This window comes from Polyodon spathula, chromosome 7 (assembly GCF_017654505.1).
Source record: "Polyodon spathula isolate WHYD16114869_AA chromosome 7, ASM1765450v1, whole genome shotgun sequence".
Taxonomy (NCBI): Eukaryota; Metazoa; Chordata; class Actinopteri; order Acipenseriformes; family Polyodontidae; genus Polyodon; species Polyodon spathula.
This window is the reverse complement of record NC_054540.1, coordinates 6595346-6612661: the sequence shown is the minus strand read 5'-3', so window position 1 is coordinate 6612661 and position 17316 is coordinate 6595346.

Below are 17316 nucleotides of genomic sequence, written 5' to 3'. Positions count from 1 at the left end.
GAGGGCAGGCCCTGCACGGTGGGGAAGATTGCATGACGTGAGGCCACATACTGTAAGAGGACTTAATTATCTAGTACCAGTAGTCTGACACAAACCAATGTAATTTCTTGTGTGTTAACACAAGGGCAAATGTAAAGACAGAAGAGACAGTGACACAAGACAAAAGTCTCTGCTCAAGTCATTCTTTTTACAATAACAGCATGCTTGTAAACAAAGCAGATTACTTGTATTTATTTATTTTATTTTAACTCTGCTATCTGTGTACTGATATTGTACATGTATGGGGTTTCCTAGCCTTGATTTTTTTTCAGAGTTTAAATGGAAACTCCAACACAGAACTATTGAAAAATAAATCTGCAAATTACACTAGAACACAGACTAGCATAAACATCTATGCATGTGTTTTGCAGATCAATTTAAATGCACGGAATATGTTGTTGTAAACACTGGCTTCTTATTCTTTTCTAATCTGCTGTACTTTACTCTCTCTCTGTCTCTATCTCACTCTGAATAAATAATACCTCATGCTTAGGTAGCACCTTTTTTAGCTACTGTGGTGGAACGGAGCATAGTAATTAATTACTTTGCTGGTATTTGTTGAAGCCAAGCCTTTTCTCTTAATTGAAAAAAACCTTTCTAAAAAATCTCCCAAAAATCACCTTTGTTTAATTTACTATATGTACAAGATACACTACACATCTTTTACATTAATTATATACTGTATATTGCATTTCTTCAGTCTTTGGAATGTCATTCCAAGCCTCATGCAACACAACTACCAACTCTTTGGGGTTGCTTTAGAATTGTGTTTTGCTTTGTTACATTAGTATCCTAATTCATTCCAGACATGCTCAATGGGGGTTCAATCAGATGGAAACTCAGGGTAAACTATAAACTCAAGATATTACAGTAACTACATTTTTGTCCGCATTGGTGAAATTATTTGATCACTTTAAATCCCCAGATGTTATGCGGTCGTTGGAGTAAAGATACTTTTAAACTCAATCCATTATGTTTTTAATGTGTCAATCTCAATGAGGTATACGTTTTTACCTGCACTCAGCAAAGAAATAATGTCATTACTTGTGACACAGTAGATATTTCAATAAATTCCAATTAAGATGCTTTGTTCTATTATCAATGAGAAGTCAATGAGTCTTAAAACCTGACCATGTTACACAGTTTAGTTCAATGTAAACCAGTCAGATTTATTACAAGGATCTGGCCTTTTAAAAGGCAGTAAATTGCAAAGGATCATTTCATTGGAGAAAGAGGCTGTGTCTAGTCAGGTGTTCATTTGAATTGATGGTCCGGGCTATAAAATAAATTTTATAGATTCATCAATTCTGAAAATGTATTGATCAGTCACCCTCCTAATCGCTTAATCAGTTCCAGTAGAACGGCTGACCGATGCAACAACTGGAACAATTTTGTAAAAAACAAATCAGTTTGTGATCCCTATAACTGAAAACAGCTTGACTTGGAGGAGGGAGCATATAATCCAATTGAAGTCAGGAAAGTCTCTAAGTTGATTTAGTACATGCAAGATTGGAAGCAGGGCAAGATCTTAATTTAAGTTAATTAAAACAAATTAGGCCATTTAATAGGCCAATTAAAATTAAAGATATTTTCTTTTTCTTAAAGGAATGGTGTGTTTTATGTTATTTTATGTTTAATAATTATGGTGCTTAAGGGATAATGAACTCAACATATTGTCTAAAAATGCACAGTTTATCCTGCTCATTTTATCAGAAAGCATACATTTTAGCCGCTGAGGAACAAGGTGCAGAGCCCCGTGAAACCTGGTTGCTACTTTGCTATTCTAAAAGCCAAGCGATTACAACAGAAACAGAAACGTTTCCTTTTTTGCGAAGTGGTGAAATTGTTTAAGAGACAACATTTTATTGGGATTCTTCAGTAAAAATTAAATGCTGACACTACTTCTTCAATAGGGAAACCTTTAGTATTCTGGAAACTCCTTCTGGCAACTAAGTGTATAATTTTTTGTGACCCATTTGTGATTTTTATTTATATATTTGTATTTGATTACTTAATTTTATTAGTTTTTCAGCTATCCTTGATGAGATGAGAAAACATTTGCACTGTGATTTAAGCTGGCAGGGGTACAGAAAACCAATTAAAGCTCTCTGCCTCCCTGTCTGTTATTTTTCAGAAATAATTGATCTAAGGAACTATTTTCTTTACGTAGTTCTGTGCATTTTCATAGAAACTGCTAAATATTTCACTAAAGTATGTATACATTTTATTCTGGCTTAAGTTCAGTTGAAAATCTCTGTACTCAGTTGCTTAAAAAGAGATTTTATTTTGAGACCTTCTAATTGCTGGGATTGCTTCAAGTCCCTAAATATTCTCATTCAGGTCTTATTTACAGCTAATCTATTATAGTCAATTATAAATCACATCAGTACAATCTTTGTTTTTATGATTTATAATAAGTTTGTACATTGTAGAGTGTCTTGAGCACTAGCTAGGTAAAAAGCTTTGCTATAGAGATCATTCTCCTAAACTGCACAAGATGACATCTCTCATACAATAAGAGGCACATGAATGAACTTATAAATCGAGTGCATAAAAAAGTCTGATCTGTTCAAACATCCAAACATATTTTTGAAATGTTCTGCACACAGACAGCAGTTTGAATAGTTTAATCATACACCAACAGATATAATACTCTTTAGCAATTATCCTCACATTTTAGACGTTTGCTCCAAATATACGACAGCTCTTCATGCAGATGAGAGTCTATATTTCATCCATCTGATGTCTGTTACCACGACAACGTTACTAAAATACAGTAACTTGAGTACTGATCATTTTCACAAAATAAAGAAATAAATGAACCTTGGAATCCACGTCTGCAAGGCTGTGTTTATGCTGGCCTTAACAGAGCCCCCCACCCCCCCCCACCCCCCTTTACTGTTAGGCTATTAATTCATTGCATCCCTCAGCTAGAATCTTCTCTTGTAACACATTATTAAATTACATTAGTAGTACACAGATTCAGAGTTCATACATATTCCACTGGCAAAGACGGATCTTGATTTCTTTTGTACCCTAAAAACACAAGCCACTCAGAGCATACCTTAATGGAGTGCCATCAATTATTTATAAATCTTTCCAAAATCAAGAAAGTAAACCAAATAAGGCAGTAGAAGGGTAAATGATCTGTGTTTCATGGTTCAGCTGAACATTGTGTTAATTATGCATTTTGGAACCTGTTTTGAAGCACCACAGATCAAATCAGAGTATGAAGGGTGTGTTTTTACCAGAACAGTGCACATATTGTGATCAACATGCTGATGAGCAGGCATCCATCACTTTGAACATGTTTAAAGACATGCTTAAGGAGCAGGTAATGTATAGACAATGTAATGTATTGCACTTCTTATAGGATCATTGTACAGTACACAGTCTGCCACTTTATTAAGACCTGTCCACCTGATTGCACTTGGCATTGCCCTGGTGTGGGGCATGTTTTCTTGACAAACCCTGAGTCTCTCGATTTCTCTGATAAGCCATGCCAATGCTATAGTTTAATGCTGTGGTACAACCTGATATTCAGTGGTCAGGCAAGTTTTGATTATATTGTTTGCAAATAAAGTTAAATGTTGCATCTCACTGGGCTTCTCGTCTTCTCAGGGACTAACATTGTAAATGAACTGATATTATGTGTGATCTGGATTTGGAATTAGATGCATCCAGCTCAATATGAGCAACACCCCAAGCTTACGATGGGAGACACTCAGTCATCTTCAGGATAGATTTACACTAACAGGATTTTCCCAAATTATTTTTACTGCAACAAAAATATAGTTTTAAGGATCATTTGACACTGATGCATCTTTGAATGGCATTATTCCTTAAATAGGTCCTCAATGTGGACTGAGTTTACTGTACACCCAGGAATAGACAACCTGACCTAATGCATATCCATTTGGATATCTTATTTTCAACCTGGTGTTACCAAAATCTATCCTGTTTACCTTCCTGTCGTCATGAATTTGTAAATAATGTACTACCGTGGTCAAAATCCTGTGTTTTATTTTTCTCTTCCCTGCCAATTAACAGCATCCAATAACAAAGTCTTAGTGTGATTTGTGGGGTTTGTTTTTCTTGTCACTAAGCTCAGCTCATAAATGCTAATAACTGATCCTTTTCATTTTTTCAATCATGCTGGGAAAAAGCCACAGCCCCCCAGCATCAAGATGCAGACCCATATATTTGAAGTGCAGACGACAAAAAGAAAACTTGCTGGGGCCGCCTCTTAGAAGTAAAGCAGTGGGGAGGCCAAAGCACTAAAGACAAAGGCAAATAAAGTACTGAGTGCCTGACTATGATCCATTCAAAAACAAATATGGTGAAATATCTAGAGAATGAAATATGGAGACTGGGTATATAAGAAGTGTATGGGATGATATAATGGAACCACCCCTGTGCCTTCTTTTGAAAAAAAACATCTGTTCTGATTGAAGTAGTGGCTTAACATGCCAGTTGGTATTTCTGGCAAGCTGTGGATAAATACAGTGCCTCAGATAGCTTTCTGTTCAGCAGTGAGGAATAGCAAAGCACTAAGTTACTGTCGCTTCAACCATTGTGACTTCTAACATTTCTTTTTTCTTTTTTTTTTTTTGTAATTTAGTCGTCACCAATTTTTTACCCCAGTTTTTCTCCCCAATTTTGTAATGCCCAATTATTATTTGTATCCTGGTTCACCGCTTGCAACTCCCTGCCGACTCAGGAAAAGGAGGCTGGAACACGTGTCCTCCAAAACGTGCTCCTTCCAATCTGTCATTTTTTGCACTGCGGATACACAGCAAGGCCTCCATACCTATAGTGCCAAAAGACAACACAGATCTGAATGGCTCCTCTGCAGAACCACAGGCACCCTATCGGGCGCAGGGGTTGCTGGTTTGTGATGAACTGTGGATTCCCCTGCCGACCTATGCCCTCCCTACCCGTGGGGCACTTGGTCAACTGTGTGCCGCCCTCTAGGAACTCCCGGTCATGGTTAGCAGTGACATAGCCTGGATTCGAACCTGCGATTTCCAGTCTATAGGGCGCATCCTGCACTCCACGCAGATCGCCTTTACTGGGTACGCCATTCAAGAGTCCCACAATAGGACACTGGCATCAGAAAGTGTTTTTTTTATGAAGATCTGTAAAGAAACGTAAAAAGAAAAGCATGTTCGAGATGTTTTGAACTTTGAAAAAGCATGTTATTAAACCACATCCCTCCGGCACTTGACAAACATGTTCTTTAGAAATAGCTGGCCAAATATTAACAAGCACCACATTCAAAACACAAACCCAACAAAAAAAAAAAAAACATGCATGCAGTGCTGTACCACTCTAAAACTATGTTATAAACTGGAGGCAGACATAATCTGTGCTTATTGTAGTCTCAAAATAACTCAATTCCTTCATAGCATCTAAGCAAAGTAGTCTTGTTTCTACACACACTTGTGTTCTTGACAGCTGGTCATGAGTCATGAGCTGACCCTGAGATCCATTAGCTTTACAAGCTTTGCCAACTATTGTATCAACATCAGAGAGGAACACTTTCAATTAGCTGCAGTGTTTTTGGTGATTCCAAAGCCTAAACAAGTGTTTTGTGGCCATCTTCCAAATGACTTTGTAAATCTTATCCCATCGAAATGACCTTACAAAAAAACATAATGGGAGTGAATGGGTAAAGCATATAAAAGCATAACATAGAAGATGTATATGTAAGTAAACTGTGTGGTATTGAAATGTTCCATATAAAGTACAGTAGCACAATACAGAACACTGCACTATGTATGTCAACGGGTTCTTTTTAATTATGATCATGTGTTGTACAATATACTGCAGTAGATATTTAAAAGGAACTGTATTAAAGACATAATTGTAATCAATGCAATATCTGTATTTCAAGTTCTAAAGCAAAGCAGGCATGTTTGTTTTAATGCTTATTTTGTCAGGTTATTGGGGAACTCCTGATGCAGTCAGCTATGTCTATTGTCACCATTTTTTATCAGTCCCTTTGTAGTGATGTGAAAATGGGTTTGACTGTATAGAAAAGCAAATGAAAGCATTGTGGAATCATGTTATACAGTGTAAATCACAGTGTAAGCATGGCAAAAACACAACAGCAAATCACTATACTAAACCTTTATGAGAGCTGGCATGATAGAGTGTACACGAGTTCATTGCTATTCTGATCCTGCGCTTGATTTTGGAAACTACATTATTAGAGTCAAGAGATCCACTTCCAAAAATAATGAAAAAGCAATAAACATACAGGGTAGCTTAATGCCGTTTTTATTACACGTTTAAGGAAAGAAACAGAGTTTTGCAATTAGCATAAGGGTTGGGAATGGCATATCTATCCAATTTACATGCTGGCCATGAAAACAGGATGTAAAGTGATGATTTTCAGATGGACGTCATGAAAAAGCATTCAATAGGTTTCGTAAGATGCTGATGCCAGACTTGTACACAGCTTTTCCACGATCCCAAAATAACTTGGCTTTTTGATCTTTTTATATATCATTTTCATGTGCTCACTACGTTTTGTACAACTTTAGTAATTCTAAAAAAAAAATTGTGACAAATGTTTAACTAGAAGTGTTTCTCTGTATCATTAAAGACATAGGAAAATACTTCTAGCCAAAATGTTTGTTTTTTTTGGTTGGTATTTTGTAAATGAAAAGTTTGGTGTAAGTGATTCATTTTTAAGGAGAAAGCTATTTCAGTTGCATCACTGTCTACTGCATCATATCCTTTACCTCCTGTTCCTTCTCTAGATGAACACTCAGGAAACGCAAGTGTTTGTTATCGGCTAATGCACCCATGATGACACGCAGCAATTGTGTGACTAGAAAAACACTAGGACAAAACAACAGGAAATGACAAAGGAAGAGGCAGCATGATGAATCTCTTAGATGTTTTTATTTTCAATGAAATGCAAAAACATCTTGAAGTAGTTATTTCCCCAAGCCTATTTTTATTTGTGCTGATCTCTCTCAGAAGTGGCATCTTGGACTGGTTTTGGATAACTTTCCAGCCCTACATCGCAACTATCTTTCCCCAAGCTGATTTCACATACTGAGTAGGATTGCTTGCCAGTGATGTAAACATCGCCCTCTGCTGGGCATACTGCATTAACCAGTGGGGCTGTTAAACAAGGATAAAAAGTAACACAAATAAAACAAATCCCATGGTTCTGCCCCATTTATCCTATAATATACCATTACTACAGGATTTATATATCAGATTTATAACAAATCAGATTTATATATTTTTGATATTTTCGTTTTAGGTTGTGCTTTCTTTCAGATGCTCCAGATTCCTGTTTGAGAACTTTCCATTGTATCTATATATTCATTATTTCTTATTGAATTACATGTGTACATATATTTTACATATATGTACTGTATTCATATATGCATGCATATCTACATGTGTTTGGGAAGGTTACAGTATAACTAATGAAAACAAACTCCCAGCTCCTAGTGGGTATCGTGTGTGTATTTGTTTAAATGACACTTGAATTTGGAAATATAAAAGAAAACAAGGAGAACTCACCTTAATGCATTTATATAGTGAATCTGATGGTTAAATATACAGGGATTGCAATGTAAAAAAACAAAAACAGCCTAGTCATGATCCTAAGTATATGATAATGTGAAGTTTTCTTTATGCATAGTCTGTTGCAATGTACCCCAAACAAAGAAAAAGCACTCTCAGACTGCAGCTCAGACATTGATTCTTTGTTTAAATTCTACCTGCTGAAAAAACAATTATGTTGAGCTTTCTGTTGGAACTCTCCTTTTACAAATGTTTAAGTTTAACTTGATGTGACAGGGAAATTAATTAAAAAAAAAAAAAAAAAAAAGTTCCATGATTTATTTAGCAAAGTGTTTTTGAAATGAATCAATTTTACAACTTTTAAGGCAACTGTTAAGATGCTATTTTTTGGCCGTGCCAAAACATACAATCTGCAAGTTCCCTCCATGTTAAAAATATAGGGAGCAGTCCTCGTCTCCTTAGAACATGTCAGGGCTGAAATGAAATCAAATACATTGTGTATCAAAAAAGCACAATCTAATGAAAACAGAGTTATGATTACAGATGACATGTTCGCTGCTGTGATGATAAATGAATGTGGTGAAAGCTAGAAAGTGCTAAGGAATTGACGTTCAGGACAGGCCTAAAAGTAAGAAAACATAGTCAGTCTTTGTCTTTATTTTTTATCATAAACTGTATTCTGTATCCTGTCATGCATTTATACCTCTTAATGTTAGTTTTTAGTGTATATGTTAAATACCAGAAAGCATCAATAAATTAGGTGAAAATCTGACAAAGATATTCACAAAGCAGTGGAAGCTAATTTTTATTTTTTTTTCGCAGCAGAGCATACATTTGCATTGCATTAAAACAAATTAAGCCCCTGCTCTATTTCTTTTTATTTCCTCCCTTCTCAACACCTTTCTGCTCTGAGGCTGTTTCCCCTATACCGTCAAACAGGCCTGCATCACACCCATCTTAAAAAACCCTCCCTCCAGAACTACTGTCCAGCCTCCCTCCTCCCGTTCCTCTCTAAAACCCTTGAGCGAGCAGTACATCACCAGCTCTCTAATTTCCTGTCATCACATTCTCTGCTCGACCTCTTTCAATCTCCTCTGTCCTGATTCTCAATCAGGCTCTTTGCTGCCTTTGACACAGTTGACCACTCTATTCTCCTGTCTTTGCACTGAACTGCTCCATAGCTTGCTGAATTCTACTACTTCTCTTAATTATAACTATTTCCTGTATCTTCTATGTTTTTGTAATTGCTCTTATTTTCAAATCGTTCTCACCCATTTATCATACTTACTATGTGCTCTTACTGGACTTTAATCGTATGTGTGGGCTTCTTTATATGTGTTAATTATCATCATTAAAGGATCAGTAATTTGAAATGTACATTCAAAGCCACTGGCTATAAAAAGCAATTTGGAAGATGGCCATGAAACACTTGTTTAGGCTTTGGAACCACGTAAACACTGCAGCTAATTGAAAGTGTTCCTCTCTGATGTTGATACAATAGTTGGCAAAGCTTGTAAAGCTAATGGATCTCAGGGTCAGCTCATGACTCAAACGATACCAGCTGTCAAGAACACAACTGTGTGTAGAAACAAGACTACTTTGCTTAGGTGCTGTGAAAGAATTGAGTTATTTTGCGATTACAATCAGCACAGATTGTGTCTGCCCCAATTTATAACATCGTTTTAGAGCGGTACAGCACTGCATGCATGGGGGGCTTTTTTGTTGGGTTTGTGTTTTGAATGTGGTGCTTGTTAATACTTGACCAGCTATTCCTAAAGAACATGTTTGCCAAGTGCCAGATGGATTGTACTCTTCTCGGTGGTTCAATATCATGCTTTTTGAAAGTTTTAAACATCTCAAACATGCATTCTATAAGTTGAAAATCATGCTTTGTTTAACATTTCTCTTCATAAAAAATCACTTGCTGACACCAGTGCCCTATTGTGAAGCCACATTAAGTTAGTGGTCACCATGGATGGAACTACAGTAACTTAGTGCTTTGCTATTCCTCACTGCTGAACAGGTAGCTATTTGAGGCACTGTATTTATCCACAGCTTGTCAGAAATATTAACTGGCATGTTAAGCTACTACTTCAATCAGATCAGATGTTTCTTCGAAAGAAGGGACAAGGGACGGGGACGGGGGACGGGGGACAGGGCTTTCCATTATATCATCCCATACACTTCCTATAAACCCAGTCTCCATATTTCATTCTCTAGATATTTCACCATATTTGTTTTTGAATGGATCATAGTCAGGCACTCAGTACTTTATTTACCTTTGTCTTTAGTGCTTTGGCCTCCCCACTGCTTTACTTCTAAGAGGCGGCCCCAGCAAGTTTTCTTTTTGTCGTCTGCACTTCAAATATATGGGTCTGCATCTCGATGCTGGGGGGCTGTGTCTTTTTCCCAGCATAATTGAAAAAATGAATGGGATCAGTTATTAGCATTTATGAGCTGAACTTAGTGACAAGAAAAACAAACCCCACAAATCACACTGAGACTTTATTGTTGGAGACTGTTAATCAACAGGGAAGACAATAATAAAATGTAGTATTTCAACCACGGTAGTACATTATTTACACATTCATGATGACAGCAGTATAAACAGAATACATTTTAGTAACCTCAGATTGAAAAGAAGACATCCTAATGGATAGGCATTCGGTCATAAAAAACATTGTCTACCCCTGGGTGTACAGTAAACTGAGCCCACATGGTTTAAGGGAGGTAGAGGGCCCCTTGAATTCACTGAAGCATGAATGCCATTCAAAGATGCATCAGTATCAAATGATCCAACTTTGTATTGCTTTAAAACCATTGGGGAAAATCCTATTAGTGTAAATCTATCCTGAAGATGACTGAGTGTCTCCTGTAGGGATGATTATTTATTCAGGCTTAATGGACTCTTAAAATACAGATATTCTTTCTTAAATGCAATAAAAATCTATATATTTTACTGAAATGTATTAAACTGTTAAGAGGCATATAATTGCCCCTGATCTTTGGTTGGTGCCCCACATACTAACCTAACATATGTGCCCCTGGTTTTCAGTTCAGTTTAGTGCTACTTTTCACTAAGACCATCGAACGGAACAACCATAATGTGCAGTGGGTTGGGCTCTTTTTCCACTGTTTTAAACTGGAACTACATTTTAGATGTTGTAATCTACCCATTGGAAATGTGGAATTACACTCATCACTGTTGATTAAAGACCTGCAAGCAAGCTTCCCTTTAATCTGCTATAATAACTGACTGGAATTATGTTAGTTACCTTGAAGTATTGAAGAACCAAGACTTAAATCAAATCTGTTTCCTTCGTTAAGTACAAATAAACATCCTTGGTCTACAATCACATGTTCACTTCAATAAAAGCATTCAATTTACATGCTGTGTAAACTGTAGTTAATCGCCTCCCATCATAGGTTTGGGGTGCAGCTTTTTGCTCATATGGAGCTGGATGCATCTAATTCCAAGTCCAGATCACACGTAATATCAGTTCATTTTAAATGTTAGTCCCTGAGAAGACGAGAAGCCCAGTAAAATGCAACATTTAACTTAATTTGCAAACAATATAGTCAAAACTTGTTTGGCCACTTAATATCAGGTTGGACCACTGCATTAAACTATAGCATTGGTTTGACCAATCAGAGAAATCAAGGGACTCAGGGTTTGCCAGGAAAACAAGCCCCACACCAGGGCAATGCCAAATCCAATCAGGTGGACAGGTCTTAATAAAGTGGCAGACTGTGTACTGTACATGGGTCCTATAAGAATTGCAATACATTACATTGTCTATACATTACCTGTTCCTTAAGCATGTCTTTAAACATGTTTAAAGTGATGGATGCCTGCTCATCAGTATGTTGATCACAGTATGTGGCACTGCATTGGTAAAAACACACCCTTCATACTCTGATTTGATCTGTGGTGCTTCAAAACAGGTTCCAAAATGCATAATTAACACAATATTCAGCTGAACCATGAAACACAGATCCTTTACCTTTCTACTGCCTTATTTGGTAAACTAGACGAACTTGTGTGCAGAACATTTCAAGAATATGTTTGGATAGATAGGTCTTTTCAGGCACTTGATTTATAAGTTCATTCATGCCTCTCGTATAAGAGATTTGTACATTTTGGGAGAATAATCTCCATACAAAGCTTTTTACCTATCGAGTGCTCAAACTGTGTAAAATTTGTTAATGTATTTTAATAGAAGACACTTTACTTACAACAAAGAAACGTGTTATAAATCATAAAAACAGAGATTGTACAGATTTCATATGTGATTTATAATTGACCATCCTCTGTAAATAGGAGTTGACTGAGAATATTTAGAATTATAATGTCTCAAAATTGAACCTCTTTTTAAGTGAATGATTACAGAGATTTTTTTTAAGTGAACTTAAGCCAAGACAAAACGTACACATACTTTAGATGAAATATTTAGCAGTTTCTATGACAATGCTCAGAACTACATAAAGAAAAAAGTTCCTTAGATCAATTCATTCTGAAACATAAAAGGCAGGGAAGCCAAAGAGCTTAAACTGTCTTTCTGTACCCCTGCCAGCTTAAATCACACTTGGACTTGTATGTTTTTTTTTTTCTCTCATCTCAGCAAGGACAGCTTAAAAACTATTTTTTATTATTCATTGAACAATCACCAAATACCCATTGATTTAGACAGAAAGTTTGCTGCATAATTAATAGATAAGGTCAACTGTATTCATTATCATTAATTCATCTAATAACATATTTCTTTAAAGCGGGCGTTCATCAAACGCAACTGTTTGTTTGGTTTTGTTATTTCAAACTATTTTGTATAAAACTACACATTTAGCATTTATACTTCGGTTACTTATTAAACAGAAACAGCAAAAAAAAAAAAAAAAAAAAAAAAAAAAAAAAAAAAAAAAAAAGGAAATTCTTAGGAAGACATCAAATAAAATTGTGTTGAGCTGTCAGACTGTGTTACTCTTTATAGGTGTAAAATGCAGATAATTGATTTATCAAGAGTTCCTTGATAAAGCTGCTAAAGGAATGCCAGGCAACTGCCTAAAATGCTCATGCTTAAACTAGCAGGAACAGAGGCGGTTTATTATTCTCTTCAGTCCTCCTGATCAGTAAGTGAGTTGCTGCGATCTGGCAACATTTGATTTCCGAAGAAAAACAGGGGTAAACAAATACAGAAAAAAAAATTAAAACTCACAATAAGGTTGCAGTATTATGTCATCAAAATGATACATTTATAGTTGCCCAAGGTGTTCCCAGAATACTGAAAATTCAGTCGGAATCTCAAAAAGGTTAAAATACTGAAGTAGTGTCAGCATTGAATTTTTACTGGGGAATCCCAACAAAATATGGTAATTTAAACAATTTCACTGTTTCACAAAAAAGGCAACATTTCTGTTTTGTTTCCAGAGATTTAAGCATCATTCTTATCAAATAAACATAAGATAACATAAACCTAATTTGTTTTAATTAACTTAAATTAAGATCTTTCCCTGCTTCCAATGTTGGATGTACTAAATCAACTTATTTTGAGAGACTTTCCTGACTTCAATTAGGTTATATGTTCCCTCCTCCAAGTCAAGCTGTTTTCAGTTATAGGGATCACAAAGCTGATTTTCTTTTCGTAAATTACTCCTGGTGCAAACGTTTCCAGTTGTTCCAGTTGTTGCAGCAGTCATCCATTCTACTGCAACAATTAAGTGATTAGGAGGGTGACTGATCAATACATTTTCAGAATTGATTTATCTATAACATCTACTTTATAGCATGGGCCATCAGTTCAAATTAATATCTGATTAAAAACAGCCTCTTTCTCCACTGAATGATCCTTTGCAATTAACTGAATTTAAAAGGCCAAATCCTTGCAATAAATCTGACTGGTCTGTAGAGAACCAAACTGTAACATGGCCGGGTTTTAAGAAATTATCATTGTTAATAGAACAAAGCATTACACATTTTTTTTACACACAATAAAAATTGTATTTATTAAAATGTCTCCTGTATCACAACTAATGCCATAATTACTTTGATGGTACAATTCAAAAGCAAAGGTTAGTGACTGCAGGTAAAAATGTATACCTCTCTGACATACACAATAAAATCTTAATGGACAGACTTTAAAAGTCTCTTTACTCCAACTGCATAACATCTTGGGGATTTCAAGGAATCAAAAAATTGCACCAATGTGGAGCATGAGGTGTTTTCCTAAATAAAATACAAATTTATAGGTTTGAATCTGGCTTCTAACCAGTGTTCAGGGTTAACTTATCATCTTTCCCCCAACAAGAATATCATGAATCATGCTGCCACAATGCAAACATTGTAATTTGAAGGGTTAGTTAGAACCAAAGTCATTTCCAAGTTCAGAGTGTAAAAAGAACAAACACAAGGACTGTAAAAAGGAAAACCAAATGTGAACAAAGGAGAGATCTGTCATGGTACTGTAGTGTCTTGAGGGCAATATGTGGAATAATCACAAGCTCTTTATTTTTCTTCCTTCTCCTCAGTCTGTGTGGGAAGCCCTTTATCGATTTAATTTCTCTAAACCTCACTACCTTGGCAAGATATCTCCATCAAACTGCCCCTGAGGAATAACTGCCCTGCATTGCAAAGGTAAGATAATTACCCCTCTGAATGCAATGTGGATTTAATGATATTGCTGGACTGTTCTCAAGAGCTCAAGTTCCCCTGTTCCAACACATTTAACTGTGTGCAGAGATTGATGGAACAAACAAGTGCTGTAGAGCAGCATGCCATCAAGTGTTATTTTCTGAGAAATTCCTGGACTTTATATTAATATTAATTACCTGGAAGCTACAGTAGCAATTAGGTTGTATGGCAAACTATACAGCTGTTCAACTTCATACAGTAAATCCTGAAATACATGAATTATAAATAGGTTTGGTCTGCATATAACAGAGGAGGTAATATTTTTGAAGGCTACAGACACTAGTAATTATGAAAGAATTAAAGAAACATGACATTTTGTGTTTTACCAAACACCAACACATCTGCAGTGCATATGTTTAAATACTGGGAATAGATCAATAATATGCATTTGTGGAGCATAATTAGAGTGCTGATTGTTTATTGAAACAGCACTTGTTCAATCTGGTTGAGTGTACTTTATCACACACACACACACACATACATGGTAACTTGTCTGTTCTTTCAGGTAGCAGAGTCTGTCCAGAAGTATTAATCCCTCATTGCAAGGGGCAAGGACCACCTTTAGCTGAAAAATAAGCAGTCAGTAAGCTGTGGTAAGTTAACCCTTTCACTTGCTGTACCTCATGTTAAACTGAAAGATAGTTGATTCTCCCAAGTTAAGCTTCAGTTCTGTATTCATCTCAAGTTGAACTGTCATCATTTATTCAGAAAAGTAGCCAGCAGGGATTCCTTTGTGTATTTCAAGCTTACTATATTCCTTATTTCCTTTGACAAGGCTAACATTGTATACGCAGAATTCAATTTCTCCTCTTTAAATCTTCTCCCAGAGGTCAACTTTATATTGTTTTTTATTAGAGTACATGTAGTGAAAGCATTACACAAAATCTTTCATCAAGCTACCTCAATCAAAGCAACAAAAACAAAACATGTTTTCTTCCATTTGTACTAATCACACATAGGGTCCAATTCTAATAGCTTTTAGCTGGGGAAAGTTCAGCTGCTCTTCTTAGGAATGGTAAACACTGGGGCATAGTCTCCACTAAATGGGGAAGCTGGGTGGAAGGTGGTAATTGGTTGAAAGATAAAAAGATACATTGTAACAAAAGAAGTATGTTCTAGACATATGTCCAGAGTGTCCCAATCACAAATACAATAAACATCTGGATTTGAGCTGAAGGTCAGAAACCAACGAGTTGTATTTATGTGGTGGCTGAATGGATCATTATCTGAGTAACAGAAACTCTTGCTGGAATGGGTTGGAGAAACATCCTCTACCTTCCCCATACTGTTTCTGACTGATCAACCAAAACCAAGCACAAGTACAATGCGTTCTAACACAACTGCAGTCACTTTTTATATGCCAAGTACCGTATATGGATCTCAAGAGCTTGCCATACTGAAGGCTTCCATCTCAGTCTGGGAGCTGGAAATTATAAATTGTAATTAACATTTTGACACTGGTTTCAAGTCATAACACACACAGGTGAAGGTAATTTCAAGTCATAGGCACCTAGGCTTGAAATTACCCTCAGTCATAAAGCGGTCAAAGGGATCAGCTATTAATATAAACCCTCACACTATGACACATTTTCTTATCCATTTCCTTATTAACTTGCCCCTGCTACCTTATCATTAATCATCAAACCTGTACTGTGTGGGTAAGCTTACAATACGTCACTCACTTTACGAAACAGGGACCATTATCTCAAAAATAGTAAAAAAAAAAAAAAAAGGTAAGTCTTCTGAGAAAACACAAAAAGTTATTTTTTATAGTTCCTTTGAATATACCTACATATAAATATACCTCTGGGAGGAATGACAAATAATACATTTTAAACTAGTAAGAAGTAACTTAATACAAGAGAGGAGCCTTATTTTCTTGTTAAAAGTATTGTATCCTTCTAAAAATTACCTTCGCCCTTCAAAACGGAGCCCCTAAAGTTTATAACAATGCAGAATGAATGTTTGACTTATTTGTAGTGAAGGCTTAATACATGTTGACTGTGACTGAAGGTCTCCTATTGATCACATCTGTATAAAAGACTCTCCTCTGCTTCTGTTTAGAGGTTCAATATATTCCACAGTTTGGTCTGATTGGGACCTGGTGGAGTGTCTGTGTAGGAGGCTGCAGGGTAATAAATGACAAAGACAACCATTGCTTTGTCCCGACATTGTCTAGACTAGACACTACTTTGGGAAAATTGTATCTGGAAGTAAAAATATACCCTAAATTATATTTAAAAGTACTGTATTTGTACCTGTAAAATCTTTTCAGAATTGTTATCTGAAACCCTAACCCTCATCTGTTTGCTATTGCAATATGCAATACAGATGCCTACTAATTTGATCACAGTCTCTCGGTTTAAATTATTCTTAGGGCAACTGTTCTATTAACAGACATAAAACCACACAAGATTCTGCTAGCAGAAAATTACACTGCAGTAGCTGTCTTAAGAAGTCACATGTAATACTATGTTTTCTAAGGTTTAATATGTTTTAACATTTTTTCCTTTTTAATTCTTTCTCTGTCCTAGTATTATTCAACCAAACCCAAGTGCATGGCAGTAAATGACTCTGAATTCCCTCAGTGTTACTGTCTACCAACATCTGATCCTGACTGCAGCACTTTCAGGACTCTGCATGACTTCAAGAAAGGTTCAGCAAGACAGAAGTTCAACTGAAGCGACACCTCAGAAACACCTAATAAAACTGAGCAACAAGCCCGGCAACCAGCCCCCACTGTAATAACATACGCAGCTCCAACTCTAGCCCTGGAAGAAAACAGGTTTTAAAAAGACTTTTAGTTCCTGTGCATGTGGCTCAATTAACAGAAATTTACACGATTCAGGATTAGTGGAGCATGAAGACTTAAGGCCTGGTCACACAAGAAACTTCTGCTGACAGCTGCAAGATGGGAGACTTTTGTTGCTGATGGGCTGTCTTGTAAATATTGTGGTCAAGCCTGCTGTTCCAACATTCTGGCAACTAAATAATATTATAGAATAAAATGATTGCTGTGATTGGCTTAACAAGCCCCCATT